This window comes from Taudactylus pleione, unplaced genomic scaffold (assembly GCF_031769625.1).
Source record: "Taudactylus pleione unplaced genomic scaffold, aTauple2 ptg001370l, whole genome shotgun sequence".
Taxonomy (NCBI): Eukaryota; Metazoa; Chordata; class Amphibia; order Anura; family Myobatrachidae; genus Taudactylus; species Taudactylus pleione.
The window spans coordinates 1,236,337-1,258,731 of record NW_028285770.1 but is presented as its reverse complement, the minus strand read 5'-3'; positions in this window follow the sequence as shown (position 1 = coordinate 1,258,731).

Below are 22,395 nucleotides of genomic sequence, written 5' to 3'. Positions count from 1 at the left end.
ATGTTACATAATGCTCCCCAGTGTCTTACTACTGTACTCCAATGCTTACAACGCTAACATATAATAAGTTCTTGTCTCACAGAATTTTCCGCTTATTGAAATATGGAACTGTGAAAGAAGCCAGCAATTTTACAGTTGGATTGATAAACACATGACATAAGTGTTATAAAAAGTGTGAAGAATTCAGTATAGCGGTTTTTCTGTTCTATACTAGAGCCACATTTTATGCAGCAGAAACTTGATTTATATATATTTAAATAATAAGAAATATAAAAGCACAGGTAACAAGGCACAATACTGTATGGGCATCATGCAGAGTTGCACGGTACTTACATCTAAGCACACATGTAAATTGTTTATGGGAACAAAAAACATTTTGCTCCTATGCAGACTTAACTGCAAACGTGAGTTGGATCAAATTTGCATAGGAAGCAAATGCCCCTCCCTTCCCCTGCAAATAATGCAGATGCTCCTGGAATACGACAGGATGGGGAGTTTCACTGTGAGTACAAAAAACTGTCAGAAATGGTACACAATGGATACAGTACACATTACAGTAAATGGCCAAGTAGTGTAGATAATTGTGTAGTCACTTGGAGCCTGTTAAATGCAAATTGATCAATACGCAAATACATTTTTTACTTTTAGAAAATCCACCTTAATGCACATATCATCAGCCTTCCCCTTCCCAAACTTAGTAGGAATTAAAATTTAAAAATATGGGTATATGAGCACTGGTATGGATTAGAATTGGTGGACCGCACAAATAAAAATATATGAATGTAATGAATAATCAGTAATCAATTATAAAACAAAACAAACAAAAAAAAAAAATAATTAATAAAAAACAAAGATGAAAATAGAAAGAAAAAACAGCAAAGGAGAGAAAAGGCATAAACAGTATTATGGAATTAATGTTTATAGTCTTTATAGACTAGTTGGGGGTGTGCCAGTTCTGCATGTACCCCACGAGGGGTCCACTGTGCTATTGCCACCTAACTCACCCTAACTAGCTTGGCGTTAGTTAGGGTGAGTTAGGTGGCAATTTTATTTTTATTTTATTTTATTTTTTAATTTTTTTTATTTTTAATTTTTTTTTTTTATATTTTTTTTTTGTTTTGTTTTTTGTTTTTTGTTTTTTTGCTTGTTTTGTTTTATTATTGATTACTGATTATTCATTACATTCATATATTTTTATTTGTGCGGTCCACCAATTCTAATCCATACCAGCGCTCATATACCCATATTTTTAATCTGACCACTATTTATTGAGCTGTGGAAATACAAGCGCAACACACCATTTTTATGTTTTACTTCTAGGAATTAAAAATTATTATTTTATTTAAAACTGAGTATTTAGTACAAGGTGATACCAGTGGCTGCATCCTTGGAGGTAGCTTCAATTGTTTTAGAAGCGGGAATTCCCCGGTTATCCTGAGTAAACTGAGGGTTACTTAGATGACCAATGTTCACAAAGATGATCAGATGCATCTTCATCTGATCATCTTGGTATGGTAAGTAGTGAATCCCAGAGTTGGTAAGTAGTGAATCCCAGAGTATGGTAAGTAGTGAATCCCAGATTGGTCAGGCACTGCAATGCTGAGTAAAAGTAGTATAATGCAAGTCAAAAGTAAACTGAAGTACAGTGAGGTTAAAGTCCACTTGAACCTGCAATGAGCAGAGGACTTGCTAGTAGATGAGGTCCCTGTGGCAGAAGACTTGACACTGGAAGCACTAGGAGAGTCTTGAGATGCCAAGGAGACTTCAGAATACATTCAGGCTGGAATTGAAGAATAACTCGCAGACTTGGACTGCAGATGAACCAGATAAAAAACGAAAGTTGCAGACATGGAACTGGCATGGAACCGGAAGCTTGAACCGGACTGAGGACCTGATTTACTACGGATCGCAATATAGTGTACGCATGCAGTTTCACTACGAATTTATGCTAATCCATAGCGATCGCAATGCAGCAGCAGCACTAGATAGGGACGCCCACTTCACCTACACACACATCCGTTTTGTTTAGCAAGACTGCAAAAACATAGGTAACATCGAGTACCATCGAAGCCTCACGCACAGTTAAGGCTGGTCAGACCTTACTCAGGAGTTGCTTACTTCAGCATGCGCTATGAGGCTTCAGGCTGCATATGGTATCGCAGTGGCTAATTTATGCACGCCCCTGCAATGCCGTTGAAACGAACCGGCATGGCTGCGTTTCGCCGACCACCCCCGTCACCACCCACAAGTGGCACTTCCTGTCAATCACTCTGCGATGGGTCTGCGTAATCACTGCAGTCCTGATCGCAATGACTGGTTCGTGTACACGCACTGCGATGCATACACATGCGCAGTACACAACAATCGTCTGATTGTGTGCGTATAAGCAACTGCGTTCCTTGCTGAATCGGCCCCGAGATCCGAGGGAGCAGCAGCCAGCTGGAGTGGAACCATAGGTTTGAACCAGACTGGAACTGGAGGTAACTGCAGAGTTGATGGAGTGGAACCAGAGGTAACTTGAGGTAACAGCAGAGTAGCCAGAGTGGAACTAAAGGCTTGTACCACATTGGGACCAGAGGTAGCTGTAGAGTATACAGAGTGGAACAGGAGGCTTATGCCAGACTGGGACCAGAGGTAACGACAGAGTAGCCACAGTGGAACCAAAGGCTTGTATCGGACTGGGGGCCTGATTCAGAGTTGGGAATAGAGTGAGATATCTCTCTCAACTGTGAACCTGAACAAACCATATTGCAATGCAAGGGGTGTAAATACATACATTGTTTTACATGTGGGGCAATTACTGGCTGCTTTTGCATGTAGCCCACAAATACTACACAGTTTTATTATTACTCTACAATTTAGATATCAGTTTGGAAACACTCCTCCCAAATCTAAATCTCTCTGCACATTTTAAATCTGCCCCACCTGCAGTGCAGCATGGTTTCACCACCAAGATGTTCAGTTGAAAGAGATATCTCTCTCTATTCCCAAGTCTGAATCAGGCCCTGGGACCGGAAGTAACTGCAGAGTAGCTGTAGTGGAACTGCAAGCTTGTACCGGACTGGGACCGGAGGTAACTGTAGAGTAACTGGAGAGGAACCGAAGTTTTGAACCAGATTGGGACCGGACGTAGCACAGCATAGTAACCGGATTGGGACCAGAGGTAGAGCAGCAGAGTAACAAAATTAGAACTAGAGGGGGCGATTCAATTCAACGCGATGTTGAATAGCCGCGGGAGGGAGCTCCCGAAGCTATTCAATACACTGCGCTGTTTGGGTGCACTAAGGATTATTACTACCATTCCCCTGGGGATGTGAGGAGAAATCCGACCAAAGTGCAGGACGTGCAGCTGTTTTTCTGCTTAGCGCGGCGCTAACAGCCGCACGCCCAGCACTTTGGTCAGAGAATGCCGGTTAACGTGCCATAACACCCTTGTTAAGGCGTGATAACTGGCATTCTCTGACCACACAGCACACTGAATTGAATAGCTCTGGGAGCTTGCTCCCGGCGCTATTCAATTCATGTTGAATTGAATCGCCCCCAGAGAGAGAAAGCAGTCACCTGGGATGGAACCACAGTCTTGTGCTAGAGTGGGACCAAAGAGAACAGCAGCCAATCGGAGTGGGACCAGAGGCTTCAACCAGAGTGAGGACGGTGAGAGTATCAGCAGTAGAGATGCGACTGGAACCGGTACTTGAACACAGGCTGATAGGTGCAGGATTGAAATCAGCATACAATGCAGGACTGCAGAGTTAATGTAGTAACATAGAGGCAGCACCTTGCAGGAATCCAGCAGCGCAAGTTCAGGCAGTGGATCGGAGGTAACACTTACTCACTAGTGAGTGAAATCACTGGCAGGAAAAGAACCACATTGTTCGATAAGGTGCTTGGTTCAGGTGCTTAAATAGGGTGCTTGTCAAAGATATGCTGAAGTGGTCATGTGAGCACAGGAGACATGTAGAGACTGGATACTGGTGCTCATCTGATCAGAGGCAACATAGTTGTGCCCATGAACCTAAAAAATGGAATGATGGCGCTCTGGGACAAGATAGCTCACTTTGGTAAGCACAACCGGACAAGGAAAGAGTACCTAAGTCCCAGTTTTGTGCCATTAACAAGGTGTTTTTGCCCATAGAACTGATGCCTACCATTCTCTGTAATAACTTAGAGACTGTTGAGTGTGAAAATATGAAGAAATCATCAGTTTCTGAAATACTCAAATCACCCCAGATGGCACCAATCAACATTCCACAGTCGAAGTAACACAAATCAGATTTCTTCCACATTCTGCTATGTCCTCTGAACATGAATTGAACTTCTTGATCATGTCTGCATGTTTTTATGCAAATGATTTGCTGCCTCCTGATTGGCTGAATAGAAATGTGTATTAATGAGCAGGTATAGAAGTGTATCTAACAAAGGCACACATTGAGAAAGCCCTACCCGGCGAAACGCGCAGCTGATCCTGGTCCAGGAGTCACCATAGCGCACATAGTGCACTCCCCCGGCAGCATCACCACAGCACTAACCGCAGAGATCAAACAGGTACTTTCCTTTCACCTTCCACACGTTCAGGCTCATTCTCCCAGCCCACCCTTCACTGTCTATTACACCAGAGAGGCAACATTTTATTATATGATGCTGTGGGCTCTCCATAGTATAAGGGGCCGCTCACCAGCTGTTCGCTGTAGGACTTCACATACAGCTGGAAGCTGCACCCTGTTTGAATATTCCACCATCACTCCACATTTTCTTGTATATCAGACACTCTCATTGTGCTCCCACTCTATGTGAGCCGGTCTGTACTACTTGCATCAGACTGACCCTTAGAGTGTGACCAACAGCAGGTCACCAGGTACAGATAGAAGATCAGACCAAGCATCATCCACTGCCCCCCGGCACATGGTGCGCGGCAGCCATCTCCTCTATACTATACTAGAGGCACCTGTACTTCTCCTGTCTCTATCATTTCAAAAATGTTTTGTATACAAATACATATAATTATTGTGTTTCTAATTTAGAAATGTATTTCATTTGAGTCTATATATGCCTATATATGTATACATTTTGATCTGTTGGGTTCAATGATAAGTGCATCACTTGATATCTGTCAAATTTACTTAAGTGTCAGTGTAATTACTGCTTGTTTTGTGGATGCCTGAGAGCATTACTTGGGAGTCTATGCCCAATTTATTTTATGGACATTATAAGACATATTTGCCTTGGGTTGTGGATCATAGTATCACACAATTTGTAAGATTGCTGCTTTTCTTATCATTTTGTTGCTGCAAGCCCAATAATTTAGACTTTGAATCTAGGATTATATTTGGCCCAGGTCTTCTATTTGTATTGTATCTTCTGATAATTCTGACCTTAGGTTTACTGCATTTTCCTTAGTGTCAATCCGGTTATCAGTGTATATCTATTTTATTGTTTGTGTGTTTGTCTTTTTGGGTTTGTCATTTGCAAGACAAATGCATTTTAATATTAATACGCTAATGCTGGGTACACACTGGCCGATATATTGGCCGATCAATTGATCAGCCAATATATATGCTGGACGTCGGCCAGTGTGTGCAGGCGATATGTCTGTGAACCGCGTCGTTCACAGACATATCGCATTGGCTGTGCTGCACAGCCGAAGGACAGATATGTCTGCAGATATATCTTTCAGGTGTGTACCCACCTTAAGTTTTAATATTGTGATAAGCTGAGTACTCCAGCTAGGAAAGTACTTTTCTTTCTCTTTGATATGTATCTAACAAGGGGCCAGATTCAGAGAAGTACACTAATGTTGTTGTAGCTGCGAGTTTACATGCAGCTGCAATACCAAAATATGCAGCCGTGGGGAAATGTATTGAGATGCCACCTGCGGCTTTGCAAATCCAAGCATCTGCGTAGTGTTGCAGCATCTACCTACAAAGACGCAGCTTCGGTCGCAAATCATTTGATTGTTGCTATCCTGAGTGAGTCTATGGTCGCATAGAATAGCCGTGGGAATTGAGATGCCAATATCATAGACTAACAGATTAAGTTCTAACAAGTGATGAAGGTTCCACACATTGGGCCGTATTCAATTAGTTTTGCATCCTCGGAAAAGGTTCACCTGCCCGACTTTCCGCTGACATCGCGTGTTTTGGTCGTGGAAACGTATAGTGTGCATCCCCGCTATTCGCCATATTCAATTACAAACTACGCGAAAACGGCAGATGGCGAATTCAGAACAGACAGAAAGTGCTGTCAGAATTGGGGAAATCAGCCAGAACCCCAAAAAAAGATGCACTAACATTGGGGATCAATGTAGATGTCCCTGAATAGCCCTAATAAAACTATTTGGGGTACTTAAGTTCTTTCAATAGCTTCTTATTAGCGTCTTTGCACAAGTGGTGAAGAATGGCATTAAGCAGTATTTTTTGGTGTAAATAATAAGTAGTCCTGGCAGATTTGGGGTACTTGAATATGGGTGCTAGCATATTTTAAATTCTCTAAAGTAAATTTTGTAAAAACGTGAAAAACCACCCTCATACATGCACCTGCAATCCCCAAAACACCTGACCCATTCTAGCAGACTCCTAAGAAGATTATTTTGCTAGTTTTTATGCTTGTCACCCCACTTTGTACTTTTTCGCCCCCAAAATGAAAGCACTTTTTTGGGGTGTACTTATGTTTTTTTCTCCAAATTTTTTTGAAGCATTTGTCCTTTGGGGCCCTGTACCAAGGGTTCTGAGTGGTTTCCCCACATTTGCACCCCAAAATAAAAAAATTGCACTTCCTTTCTCCTGCTATTCTTAGGCGAATATTTTTCGCCTATTACATTGCATTGACTTTCCGCGTAGGCGAAACCCATCTTGAATTGGAATTGGAGATAAGTTCCGAAAATGGCTTTTCGCTTCTAATTGAATACAGCCCATTGTTGTTCTTTTTCCCCTTTTCCACATGGTTTAACTTTATTGGAGATAAATAGAATAGGACTGGTGGATTTGGAAACGTTACTCCTACAAGCAACTTTCACACCTTACTCACCAACTTATTGTTCCTACTCTTTTTTGAATATACTGTATAAATATATTTAATTGGTATCCATTAGTGTGAGTAGAGCAATTTGCCTGATTAGGTATACCAATTATGAGGCCGATGTATAGTTAAATGCAAGTCAGTTTTGTGTACGTGTCATGCCAGGTGGAATCACAGCAACTGTGGGTTGAATATATCTTGTTAGGTACTGATAACAGACAAGTAGACTATCCCCTAATTACTGACACAGGGTCTGATTCAGCACTGCATGTATGTGCAATGCTGAATGCAGATTTCCGATTATCGGGAATTTGCGCATACGCAGGACCCATTCTGTGAATGTGCAGAATGGGTCCTGTGTTATCGCACGCAGACCCTTCTATGCCTCTGCCTGATTGACAGGCACAGGCATTTAAGGGGCGATGCGGGGGGCGGGGACGGCCGGCGTTCCCGGAAATGGGGTCGTGACGGCCCCATTTTCTGAGAGTGGCAAAGCCAGGGACTGCGTCTACAGGCGCAGTTTCCTGGCCTCGCAAACTGGCCAACCCAACCTGAATAAGCCTCAGCTTACTCAGCTGGCCGGCGACCCGCGCCATCCGCCATCGTGACCGATGGTCACGATGGTGATCCCAGCCTGCAACCTCTGTCTTACATCTCCTGCTGCATTTGCATATGAGCAAGGATTAAATGCCTGCGTCCACCGATGCGATTCCATTTGAAGCTGAATCACCCCAGCAGTGCAATGTATGCAATTCCGGTGGCAGGGAGCATAGTGCAGCTCATGTAATACGGTCCCCAGGGAAGTGCCAGCCACTAGGAAAAGACCAATGTTTATTCTGGCAAACCAACTCCGCTAAGGTGGAAACTAAATAATTTTAGAAGCTCAGAAGGAAAAAAAATGAAAGACTAGGGGTAGATGTACTAAGTCTTGGAGAAAGATAAAGTGGAGAGAGATAAAGTACCAACCAATCAGCTCCTAACTGTCATGTTACAGGCTGTGTTTGAAAAATGACAGTTAGGAGCCGATTAGTTGGCACTTTATCTCTCTCCACTTTAATTTTCTCCAAGGCTTAGGAAATCCACCCTACAGTATAAGGAGGCTACAGACCTACTAGGAAAAGTCCCAGAGAGATCTATGGTGAAGCTGCCCCTAATCACATGTACAGTGTTTCAGAAAAAACAGCCACTGTCAGGACACATTTCTGTGTTACAGTGCAAAGAAAACATATCAAGATTTCCCCTGGTTTCTCATATTGTTTTGATATTCCCAGGTTTATTTATCACAACATTGTAATATGGGTGTGTCACAATTTCTTTTCTATTTCAAAACACCTGTGTTGGGAAATGTATTGCAGCATGTAACAAGCAGCAAACTCAATATTCTTGTAACTCTGTATGGACGATGCTGCCCAGTTTAAAAATAAATGATGATGATGACCTCCAAGGTCCACTGTTGTATTAGACAAACGTACACTCTCCCATAGAAATGCCTTTACCGAAACATGCAATATTTTTAATTTTACTAATAAAAAAATGTTGAGCGTAGTATTATGTACATGTGATATGAGGGATGTAACTTAATAATACAAAATACAGTTGCACATACAAACAGACAAGGATGATGATGGAGGTGCAGATATGAGACAAAAGGTAGAGAAGGCTCCTGTGAGAGCTTGCAGTTGGAGTACCTAGAAGAAACCCCCACATACATAGGGAGAACATAAAAAACCCACACAGATAGTGCCAGTGTCGGGAATAAAACTCATAAGGCCAGTGCAGTGAGGAAGCAATTCTTACCACTGTGCCAATTAGTCTACCTGATGTATTGGGCATGTGGGTTATGGTATTTATAGCACACACAGAGGAGGTCTTATCTTGAAAGCCAGCAAGGACAATGGTGGTGTTTCATATTGACCATTTAATTCTTGTTTGTAGTACAGCGGTCACATCATGTTCATGTAAAAGCCTTTCTGTGCACATTTACATATAAATATCTTTCTCGATAACTCCATTAGATAAATTATATAGGAAACCATATAATTATTAGTTTCCTTTAGCAGAAGAGACATAGCTACGTCGAGCAGTTTCACCATAAATGTGCCGACAGATTCCCATACGCAAAGGGAAAGAGAGAGATTGGAATGTTCTGGCCGCATCATGAGTGTTTATTGTTTGCTGCTACTACAAAGGAGTTCCTACAATTAAAGAGAGGGTCATGTTATATGCACAAGCTAACTGTTTATGGTTTGCTTGTTGTGGACTTCCAATTTCAAAAGCATGTCAGCGCAATACTAGTCTATTACAGATGACAAAATTAATGGACGACAGACAAACTTTGATGAAATAAAGCATAGCTTTTTTCTTACTGTATAGTACTCAGGTGAATGAATTGCATGTACTTTACACCATATGATGACCCAAGAGCTAACACTCTCTCTCATCTTAGGGTTTCCTCTCACTCTTTCAGGCTCAATGCTATCAAGGTCCATCCTCTTGTCCTGGGCTGCTTCATGCAGTCATTTTTCCCAGGACTTTGCTATACTGTGATGCAGAACTGGCAAAGACATTTAGTTTGTCACATTATTATGGCTAGACCAGAGGTTCCCAAACTTTTTTGAATCACGACACCCTAGAGTATCAGCATTGTTTCCACGGCACCCCAAAGCAAAAATTTATAATTGAGAAATTCAGAATTTATTTTAGTACAGTGAAGTAAATTGTGCTTACCTGTCATCCTTAGGGTCAGTTATGTGGTGTTGGACAGGTTTGTGCTTCTGTTTGTCCACATATTTACATTACATTGTCCATAAATAATATGATTTGGTGCTGGACCACCAACCTGAGGGCCCCCTGCAAGTGTTTCGAGGCACCCCAGGGTGCCGTGGCGCACATTTTGGGAAACACTGGGCTAGAGACTAGTTGTCCTGCTCCGTTTCCTGCCCTGGTGATCACAGCTCTGAGTTCGTTCCGAACACAGAGCGACAAAGTTGGATTCATGTACTGTAAAGCCCAGGACAAGAAATACCTTGATAGAATAGAGTCTGAAAGAGTGAGAGGCAAACCCAGGATGAGAGAGTGTCAGTTCTTGGGCAAATTATATGATGTAATGTAAATGTGATTCATGCAACTAAGTGTACTATACAGGAGGCAATGATGTAGTAGAAGGAATGATTTATTTAATCAGAGTTTGTTGGTCCACCATTCATTTTGTCATCTCTAATAGAGGGATGTAGTATATATCCTGGCGGATGAGATTGCAGCTGTCAATATACCAACGCCGGCATCCCGCCACCGGGCAAAATGCAGATGCCGCTATCTCTCTTACGATCTAGTTACCGGCGTCGAATCCCGCAGGGGAGTTAGGTTTAGGCACCCCCTTTGGGGACTTACGGTTAGGCACCCCTTAGGGTTGGGGAGAGGGGGGGGTTAGGGTTAGGTGCCACTGTAGAGTTAGGCAACCAATCAGATTCTACAGATTAACATTTATCGAGCACCTTCTAGAAGATAATAGCTAGAATATGACTGGTTGCTATGGGCAACATCTCCCCTTCTAAAAACCTACACTTTAGTAATTATACCCCCATTGTTTATTTGAGAGGGAAAAACAGGCAACCTAAATGCAATATGCTCAGCTGCCATCTCAGATTTTGCACCACACTCACTCCCAGTCACTGACTTCCTTCAGCGTCTTTGCCTTACAAGCATTTATGGGGTGGTGAATCTATGAGGTTGGAAGGCCAAGGCTCAGGCATCATTATACAGTGCACAATTCAATCAGTTCTCTAGCAGAGTCCTTACACTCACACTTGCATATAGGGACTTATATAGCTCTAATTTTGTATGTTATCTCCAGAGTGAGCACAAGAAAATGATGATTATGTTTGTACTCACATGATGGAATGGGTTCAATGTGTGTCCTTAATGCTTCACACAATAATTTAATTGACATATAGAACAAACAATGCTTAGCAATTATAATTACGTTTATATCGATTTCTAGGAAAATATGTTCATGGAAACTAAAAAGAAAAAGTTTCTGAAAAAAGCAAATAAAATAAAAAAAATAGGTGAGAAAATATATTTCCTTGAAAATATACTTGTTTGATTGTTCCCAGAATCCTTTGTGCCTAAAATGATGCACAATTACTTAAAATGAATGAACTCTCTTACTTGGTGCGTGCATAATATTTTTTTCAAACATTTTTACAACGACACATTGTTTTTTTTCAATATCAGGAAGTCTCTTGATGCCCTTCAGTAGATTTTTGTTTCACTCGTTATCGACACAAATTATATTTTTTCCTGTTTTGAAAAAAATATAAGATTTTCCCAAGGAGATTAAAGCTGGGACTGTACTGTTTATTTGTAGTTCTCTGTGTTTTTTGTTGTTGTACTGTTTATTTGTGCATAAATGAAAATACGTGTTTGAACTGATTGAAAAAAAAATCTCAAACGTTATATCTTATTATTAGCGGCAATACTCAAACGTTATTTCAATTTAATTCTGTCTATGGAGATTTGTTTGGGCTAATGTAAATATATTAGGCACATTTCAGGTTGTATTTATTTTCAAGAAGACTGAAAAAAAAAATTTGAACTATTGTATACTTCCTGCTTGAAAAAAAAAAGAATCGATTTGCTACGCAAGCTAAATAAAGGCATTGGGCCAAGGAGACTTGTGGTTTATGGGATACTGTAACTGTCTCAAGTATTGCATTGAGAATAATACATAACTATAAGGAATCACACAGATTACACTGTGAAAATGCAATTAGCAATACTGTATTTCTAAAAGGTCAGCAAAATTTTTCAGAATTCTAATTAATTGATGTAATACATACATACTAATAATAAAATAAATAGCAACCTGTATATTGTTTACAAAACATATTTTTCAAATAAATGAAAAGAGTATACATGCATTAATTAATTTTTGAAATGCAAAATAGCTGGTTTGAATGGCAAATGCACCTTTGGACCATTTTGAACATAGGCAAAAAAGATGAATTGAAGGATTGGATCAGACTAATTAAACCTCAAGGTTGGGGCTGGATTATGTAATTGTCATTTGATTTTGTTTAGGGGTGTGGCTTAATGGTAGATTATGTAAAACTGGGCCTGGAAGGCCTAAGGGCCCTATTTACTACAATCCGCTTTTCAAATGCGGTTGTAGTGTGATCTTTTTGCCTAAATTCACTTCACAAATGTAAAAATATTTTTTATCAAAAATCCCTTGCAGGGACAGAGCTTGTGTCTGCACATGCGTCGCCGACTCACCAACCCCCCCGTGACCGCCCCCCCACGACCCCACCCCCCTGACCCCACCAGCATCTGAAGATGGCATTATTATTATAATTATTATAATTATTATTATTATTATTCAAGGGCTTTTTCACTTATTTTTTTACAATATATTTTTAGTAAATCTCAGGCAGATCACATTTCCCATTACAAGTATGGGAAATGCGATCTGCATACTAAAATATGCAAATTAACGGGCATAGAGTAGTTTTTAATGAAAACTACTCTAATTGCCCTTTAATAAATTTATGTGAAACTAAAATAATTTGAAAAGGGTGTGAAAACACCCTTTTTCACATTTTTTTAAGTAAAAATAATATTGATAAATAGGCCCCTAAGTCTCTTTGTTTGGTGTTTTTTCCCATCCTGCCTCCTATTTTGTTTCTATGGTTGCTTCTCTTTCATAAGGATCATGTTGGCTGCTTTGGTGTGTGTGTGTGAATGGGGTGGGGGGATGGGTACCCTAGATGTGTTATTTGTCAGTGGTAGGTTAAGTAGCATTATCCACCTACAATGCCTGATGTTGTTGGTTTGTGATGTGTTTATGGATCATTGTAGATCTAGCCATCCTTTTTTGTTGCCACCATATAAGTCCTCTTTTATTAATGTTTCAATAAATAGCTGACCTTTTTCTGCAATTTACATCTCTGAGGCTTTATGTAATATATGGTTTAATGCAGGCGTGGCCAAAACGGTCCTCAAGGACCCCTAACAGTTCATGTTTTCCAGACCACCTGTGGATATGTGTGGTGCAGTGTTAATGGGTAACCCAGTCTGAAAGGGGTCTTAGCCGGGTAGCAACGGGATGGACCTATGTACAAAATCCCAGGTGTGAACTGGCAACATGTTGTGAAAGTGGTATCAGTAATGACTACACCTGTGCACCAACTGGAAAATGTGAACTGTCAGGGGATCTCGAGGACCAAGTTGGCCACCCTTGGTTTAATGGAATGACATGCACACATCACAACCTTCAGCCGATTTATGAGTGCTTTTGTCAAGAAGCATCAGATTGCACAGGCAGGGGGGAGGGATTGGGCAGAGTGAAGGCATTCCTAGTGAAGTATGGAATAGGCACATTGATGAACCTGTGGAGCAATGTAGATACAAGAATATAGAGTTCATGGATCTAGTAAGGCAAAAGCTATTGGTAGTTTTAGATTAGTATTATAATTAATATATTTATTTTATGCTGAAGGGTCATAATGTAAGTATGAGCTATGGAACTCTAAACTCTGTGACATCTAAATACTAAATATGTGATACCTCGGGGTGTTAGTGTGGGCACAGATAAGTTAGATATAGATGGTACCTTACAGTACAGACAGCAGCTGTAGTAGATGACTCGGCCAGCTTGTCCTTCTCAGACTGTAGCAGAGAGGCTAGGCCCGCACACAGTAAAATGACGTAACGGGGCAACGTTGATCAGCTGAATAACGTTACAAAATTTATTAAAGGGGATAAGAGGACACATGTCCAGGATAAAGGTATGCAGAAAATAATGATCAGCATACAAATTACAGAGGGCTTCACACAATAAAGAACAGCAAACAGTAGAAAATAATTACCACTATCCAAATGACTTTCAATAATGAGATAATAATGTACAACAGTTTCTTATCCTATTTTTCTCTAGGCATTTACTTTAACTGCTGCAGCACCTCTTTGGCTATTACTAATTAGTAAATGTTCAATCACTTCCCACGGACCCATCACTTTAAAAAATTGTGCTCCTAAATGACAGTTTCTGGTTCCCATGGGAATATTAGGTTTTCTGTAATATCCAAGGGGTCTATTTACTAAATGTGCAGTTATAGCCGCTCCTGCTTCACCTGCTAGTGCTGTGAAGCAGGAGCTGGCTACCGCAAGTATTACTAAAAATAGACCCGTTGAGGAGGGTGGTCATTAAGACACCCCCTCGGCGGTGTAAGCAGTACAGGAAACAGACAGACGGTGTACTCACCATCACCAGGTCTCGAGTCTCGAGCAGCAGGAAGCAGAGAGGAGTTTTTTTTTTTCAACAAACTTATTTTAAAAACAGAAAACCTGACACAGCTCAAGTTCTGCTTCTCCAGTGAGGAGAAGCAGATACCGGCAGCTACAGGAGGCGATATCAGCGCTGGAGAAGTCAGCAGACGGTAAGTGCCATCTCCCCTTAGTAATACCTGGGACAGTTAGCACTGCCATAGGTGTTTATGACAGCGCTAAGTGCCCCAGGAGCAGTGCGATGTTGTAGCCTGCACTTAGCATTGGCAGGCTGCAGGCAGAGAAAATCCTTTTAGTACATACTGAGAAGCGGTATGTACAGGGATTTTCTCTGCCTTATTTCCCCATTTTCTTCCCTTAGTAAATAGACCCCTAAGAGAGAAATAATTAAAGATAAACAATTTTGTAAAGCATTATTTTGCTTTATTACACTAGTAAATGTTGATACAAGCAACATTAATTTAGTAAGTGCACATTTTTCCATATAATGGTAAGCATTATTAAAAGAAAAAGCTGGCCATGAAGCAAACACTGTTATAAAAGAAAAGTTCAATATCTGTTTAAAACATGTCCATTCAAACTGCCTACCATGAACCCAGCTAACCACTTTTTACATCCTCTGTGGGATTTTCTGATTTTTCCATGCATTTTTCATGTACAGTATGTAAAATATTTTAGGAACGATAAAATAAAATGTAAACAGTACCTAAGCCGTGACCATGTTGACAATTGTCTTGCTTGAATTTATGGCAGTAACTTCTAGTATAGTCTGTGAATCTGCTAATGGTGGCCCCATCAATGATATCATATCTTTTAAATTAGTATCAGCCAGTCTTTTGAGATTCTACATTTCATACATGAAAAGGCACATTCTGCATCAGCTGAGCTGATAGGAATTGCCACAGTAATATTGGCTAGCATTAAAGCTGGGGTCTTCCAGTTTATATTCGGATATCAGGATTTTTTTGTAAATTCTTCAATTAGTTTCCCCCAAAAGTTGCTACAGAGATGCTTAAAGTGCAAGAAGCTGCTATGCAATTCTTGCTCATCAATTAAGGGAGTTGGAGACCAGTAGCAATTTGCTGAATTAAAACTTCAATTTCTTCATATCCATAGTCTTTCTGATCAGCAGGTAAAGCTGGATAATGTTTGGGATTTATAACAACATCATAACAGGTCAGTAAGCCTAGGGTTTCCTTTAGGTTTGCAATTATAGTGTTCATTCTAGCACCCTGCACCTGTCACAACCCGTGAAGTTCCTCTTTCCTACCTGAGGTGTCGCTCTTTGCTCCAGTTCATCTAGCACACTGTGGTCCGTATATCAGAAGTTTGTTGCATCAGCTGAGTGTGCTAGAAGCACCAGAGCAGAGAGTGACACCCCAGGTAGGAAAGAATAACTGCATGGGTTGTGATGGGTGCAGGGTGCTAGAATGAACACTAAATTACAGCTTCAGCAAACTGATATTGTACAGAATTTGGTTGGGAACAGAACAACCTGGTAGGAGAATTTTTCACTGACAAGTCCATCATCCTCATCTACACTCACACAATGACAGTCTTCACTATATTTCAATTCATGTACCTCCTGACCATTGGTTTAATTTTGGAAAACAAAACATTCCTATACTGAAACATATTAAGTTTCTTACTGGGCTCCAAAATATCCAAAATGATGGAAAGAAGAACAGGAAACCTAGGTACTTTCATTTTTACAAGTAGCCCTTTGGCTTTAGCAACATTTACATCCCTGTTTTTCACAGCAATGTGGTCTAGAGCATTAATTAGTGCTGGATAAGATATTAAAACAGCACTAACTGCTTCATAAAGAAACGGCATCAGCTTTACACCTTTTTTCTTCCCGTCATAGCAGTAGTCTGTGCCTAGGTCACCACTTTATTGATATCAATGTCAAGTTTTTTTTAAGTATTACTTATGGCAACAACAGCTTTACCACCCTCATTAGTAGCAATTTCAGCTAGTGTTGTTTTCCCAAGATATAGAAGTAATATATATCATTATATTTTTGTAGTTTGCTTTATCACAGGATTCATCACAGACAATGCCAAAGACTGTGGATTTGCGAAGTTCTTTCAGATTTTCTCCAACTGTTTCTGGCAGAGTTTTTGTGATTTGCGAGACCCAGAAATGGTGCTGATAAAACCCGTTAGGAAACTTGGCACCATTTGTTTTCTGTTAGGAAAAAAAAATTAATTCAAATTCTATGAAAAGTGTGAAAGATGTAAGCAATCAACATATGACAGGTCCCCTGAATTTTGTTTCTGCAACATGTTCCTTGGCCATCCAGCAAACTGTTCTTAAATTGTCTTTCTTCAGTATCATCAGTATCTGTGAACTGTTGTCAGCAGCATGTATAAAGACTTCTTGTTCTCTGACAATTGAAATGGCTTTCAAATGTTGTCCAGATGCCCCATTTCTACTTTCCACATTTGCATGTCTCTGTAAAGCGTTATGTTGGAAATTCTTACAACCACTTGTAAATTAATTCTTCATCTTTGCTTTACAGCAAGTTGCTCAGAAAATGTTACCATTTTGTATTCTAACCATGGAAATTCAAGTTTTCACTTTTCATTAAACACTCTTTTTGGACATTTTGCTGCAGAGTATGTAAAACTACAAATGGTATAGAGTATGCTTTTTTTAGAAAAGCTTGGCTTGGAAGACTGAGAAAACAAAACTGTTACTGTTACACACCACAATTGGTTGGATGGCCAGGACGACGATCTGGCTCTGCTGGTGATGGGTGGTCTGTCTGGAAATCACAGCGATATAGAAGAAACATAGAATATGATGGCAGATAAGAACTACTTGGCCCATCTAGTCTGCTAGTGATGCATGGTCTGTCTGCAAATCACAGCGACATAAAAGAAGTCTCTGCCGGTGATGGGTGGTCTGTCTAGAGATCACAGCAGCATAGAATAATTCTCTGCTAGTGATGGCTAGTCTGTTGGCTGCACTGATGTAGAAGGAGGAGCCTGGTAGTGTTTAGCTGGGTTGTAGTAGGTGGGGTGAATGTGGAATGCTGGCCAACCATGGCCACGCTCCTCCCCCCAAATGCTGCAGCATGTCAATCATGCTGCGGATTGGGGGGGTCTACGAGCGAGATCACAGGATCCATTCTGCACATGTGCAGACCCTAAACCATTGGAGATCTACGCTAACCATCGAGTTAGCATACATCCCTGACTCATGCCCTAAGTCACACCACTGGGAGTTTGTTGATTTGAGTCGGGAGACCTCTAGCTAGCTGTATGTTCTGGAGTGTAAACAAAGCTGGATTGCCTGACTATACTATTCCTTATGCAGACCACTGCTAGTAGCAGAGACTTATGCAACAGAATGATAAGGAACAGATACTGAGACTAGGTGTAGGCTATCAAGATAGCCCCTAGTAGTAGTAGGATATAGGTAAATCTGGAACAGACTGCAATAATAATTCATGTATTTGTAATCAATATTTAGTAGCACAACTATCTTCAGCACTCAGCAATAATTATATCTTAGTCCTTAGTGTACTTTTATCCAAGTCTTGTATCTCTATAAATGGCTCTTTCTTCACAGATTGGCAAACTCAGTCTTTTGGTACATGTATAACTCAGTCATCATATGTATAACTCAGTTGGCTTATGTTGGTTTAGATTGCAACTCACTTACAACAGGGATCTTTTCCTTGCTCAGTACAACTTCCTGTCAGCCTCCATAGATCCTGCTGCCATCCTCAGTGCTGCCACCTTATCTGTACAATGTTTCCCTCACACTCTTCTGAAACTCTGCTGTGGTCGCCAGCACTCTGCTCAGTGGGCACGTAGTGACCCTGACCCTCAACACCACTTCAGCAATGCCCCTTGCACAGTCTGTGCTCTCAACTTGCAGCACCTCACCTCCGCTCCTTGGCATGTTTCAATCTCAACTGCAGATGTCCAACAACAAGGTATTTTTAATTTTGCTGGCGTGCCTTACCTGTGCTACACAGTGCCACCATGTGTCAGCCTACAGTATTACATGGTCCATAGGCTACTATAGGAAGCCAGGGGTGGCAGCACTGGCTAGTATAAGTAAGCTTCAGCTAATGCTAGGTACACACCTGGCACATCTATCTAACAACCGGCCATCTCAGCTACAGAGCAGCTGATCAGGTAAGCTAAATAGAAGGCCACTGAAAGGTTTCTAGATGCCCCAGACAAAACTTCACATTGTCATCCCCTTAGGTCCTGGCGCCCTCAGGCAGTTGCCTAAAGCTGCAAAATGGAAGCACCGGCCCTGGATATACACACTTACAACTCAAAGTGTCTGTGCTGATATCAGAACTGAATGGGCATTTGAATTTGCCTGCCCAGTTGAGATGTCAATCACTAGATGTCCCTGTAGCAAGTGTACGGGCAGTCGGCGGGTCGCCCGTACACTCAGCAAGATGCGCCAGTATCTCTGCAGATATATCGGGCATCGGCTCTGTTGCAGGGCCGATGCAATATGTTTGTAAACAATGTAATTTACAGACACATTGGGGTAAATTTACTAAATTGAGAGGGTTAGAATTGGAGATGTTGCCCATAGCAACCAATCAGATTCTACTTAACATTTAACTAGTACCGTCTAGAAGTTAATAGCTAGAATCTGATTGGGCAACATCTCCACTTCTAAAAACTCTCACTTTATTAAATTTACCCTATAGTCTCTACACACCCGCTGATCCGCAAATGATATTTCGTCCGTTCGATAGAAAGGACAATATATTGTCCAGTATGTACCCATCTTAACTCAGGCTGGCAACTTGCGACGCAAACTCTGGCCTCGGCGCAATCATGCTGCAAATTGAGGGCTTACAATGGGTCCTGCGCATGCTCAGTTTTCTATTACTTGGAAAACTGCGTTAAGCCCCACAATAGTGTTCGGACCTGAATCAGGCCCAATGTGCATAAAGTAAATGGCAGCAGTAAGTTACATTATACCTCCCAACATTTTAAAGTCCCACTTTGGCACTCCTTTCATGTGCCAAAAGGGGTGTGGTCTCATACTTGCGAAACCATGCCCTCTGTTGTATGATATTATGAAGGCATGACCGCATGTCACATCCGTTTCTCGTCATGTTGGGACTTGCCCAACAGCCCCCTGCCACTCCCTGCACAATGAGGATGACAAGTGTGAATTAACAAATTATCCAATTACAGAGTGTAATATAGTGTACCCCCAACCTCCGCCTTGCCCAAAGGACACTGTGGCCCTAGGGAGGGACGGTGCCTGAAAAGCGGACAGTCTCACTGAAACCAGGACGGTTGGGAGCTATGAGTTATATGGTCACATCGGCACAGTCATCTGGTAGTCACTTTAAAAACGTACCCCTCAATACCGCCTCAGGACATTTGGATAACTAACAAACTTCTTTAATTAAGCTGTACCAACATAAAATTAATTAGGTCTTTATTTTATTTCCCGGTTGTCAACTGCATGACAGCCCCCCGCAAATCCTGGCGCTTTAGGCAACAGCCTAATCAACCTAATGGTTAATCAGAAATATAAACTCCACTGTTGCAATCACTGGGCAGCAATGTACTTTAGATGAAAGGTATCACAATAGAGCAGTGCTTTGCTTTATTATGTTATTCCATCTGGAAACAAAAAATGAATCCTATTACAGTGTACCCCATTCTAGCACCAAGCAGCAATATATGGCCAGCTTTACAGGTGTTATATTCAATTGGGATATCAACTCTACAGCTTCATGAATTGGCTTAAAAACCAAAGGCTACTTATTTTCATGTTCTGCATAAGTCCTAGCAATTACAACTATCAGGGAATTGGTGAATGTTTTCTAATAGAGCAAATATTGTATTTTTAGTTTTGTCTGTATGAATTTTTGTGATGTATGGGTGCTCTCATGTGAATCATGTGAGTAATATTTGGGTCTGGACAAAACCTCAAGATTCCTCAACCAAAATGTATTAATAGTCTATAGTTAAAGACAAAAATTCTAATTTCCAAGAGCTAAAATTAGTAATAGATGTATCAGCTCTGTCTATGCTGCTTAATTGTAATAGGCAGGATATGGCCTGGTACTCTGTAACATCTTTTACAAAATAATTCAGTATTCATATAAATCCTAAAGTATGGATTTGGTGCAGGGTTATTGCTGGGAGTCTATACTGTACTAAGCCGCTTGTTTGCCCGCAGAAGGTAAAACAGCAATGCTTTTATACTTTTATTTGAAATACACAGCTGGTTTTTTGTTCTTATTACTTTTTAAAGTCTGGGGGTAAAAATGCTGATAACTGGCAGGTTGGAAAAGCTGCTGTTTAGTAAATTACCCCAAGGGTCTCTGTTTATTTAAATGACATTATTTTGCATTAATCTTAAAGTAAATAATAAATTAGAGGATACAGGATATATTTAAGGATATTTGTATTGGAGTACAATATGTTTAGGTCTAATTAAGTTATTTTTACTGTGAAAAGAACATAAACGTACATATAACAAGAACCTAAAGGTATAAAGCTTACAAACTTATATATATTTATACACCTTCAGATGTTACAAGATACTGCTGCTTAGGGTACGATGTTCCATGGTATGCTAGGGTTTGGTACTATATTTTCATGCTTGTAATTATTATTCTGTATATACAAATATATTTGAATTCAAATGAAGCCATCTAAGGTTCATATTCATCTAATGATAAATCAATATTGATCCATATAGAATCTAAATTAGAAACTCAAAAGCACTGAGCTCGTATTGGTATACATAATAAACATTACAAAACAATACTAAGCTCCTCTGTTGATCACAATTGATCAGTATTCTTCTTTATAAAATGTCATTATTCCATAATTAGTGTTGATTATTTTCTTTATATTATTCCAGCTGAGGAAAAAGAATAAATTAATTCTTTCCTTTTTTATGCTCCTTTTATAGTCCAGCATAAGTCATCCATAATGACATGTCATTTGCTTTGATTTCTATCCTCTATCTTACATCTGATAATATTCAAACAGCTGCCATCAGCAATACTAATGATAGGAAAATGTGACTGGCAAAATGAATGTCCTAAATGTGAAATGTATGAGAAAATAATCCAGAAAGACTACATAAATTACAGTCACTTTATCATGTCAACTATTCTTTACTGCTCTGGGTCACTTTTAAATGGCTCCTATTAGGTTTACTTTGGTCTGTTGGCCCTGCGTGGCAAGGTGCCAGGATTCATTAATCCATGGCTGCTGTAGTTAGCAGCATGCCTGGGTTTTACTTGCTGGTAAGATATTCAATGCAATTAAGATATTGCTCCAGATGGTGATTAGTGATGGGTCAATTAACCAATTGAACATTATCTAAGGATGAAAATTTTAAATTAACATAAAACATAAGCAATATTTTGATTGAAAATTGTGCTTGGAGAATAAGATATTTATGCACATACAGTAGTAATATGTTTCAATAAGAATAAAAAACAGTAAGGAAGTATTCAATTAGCTTTGGTGGCCACGAGGTTCCGACCTACCAACCATTTTTATGAGATAAATAATACTATCGACGCTCCTTATCAATCCTGAGGGAGGTAAGTAGGTATAATACTACAAGTTGCAGCCTGTAAAAAACTAACCAGCTTCCTCTACTGGTGATGATTAAGCAAAAATGTATTACTGGAGCATACTTATAGAGAAATAAGCAAGGTAGAGGGAAATAACAATGGGGAATAGAATGTAATAAGGAAAAGTAATAAGGAGAAATAGAAAGAGAGTAATCCACTTTTGTAGTACAATATATTTAATATGTATATAGATTAAAAAAAGGTGAGATATGCCTTTACATAAGGTCTGGTATTAAAATATACACTTAATAAATCACATCTAATAGTCTGGATACGGGGGACTATATCCTACAATTTAAAACATACAACAAAGGTATAGCCTGCAGAGAGGCAACATATATTGAGATAAAGCTCGCTGCAAGTTGGCCAAAAAACACAATAAGCTAAATGTATATTGCACTTAATCAGTGCATACAGTCTAGTCCAGAGATCTGTTCCTCCTGTCACATTGGCTGTATTAGGATCCACAGTTGTAACCAAGTATAGTCTCC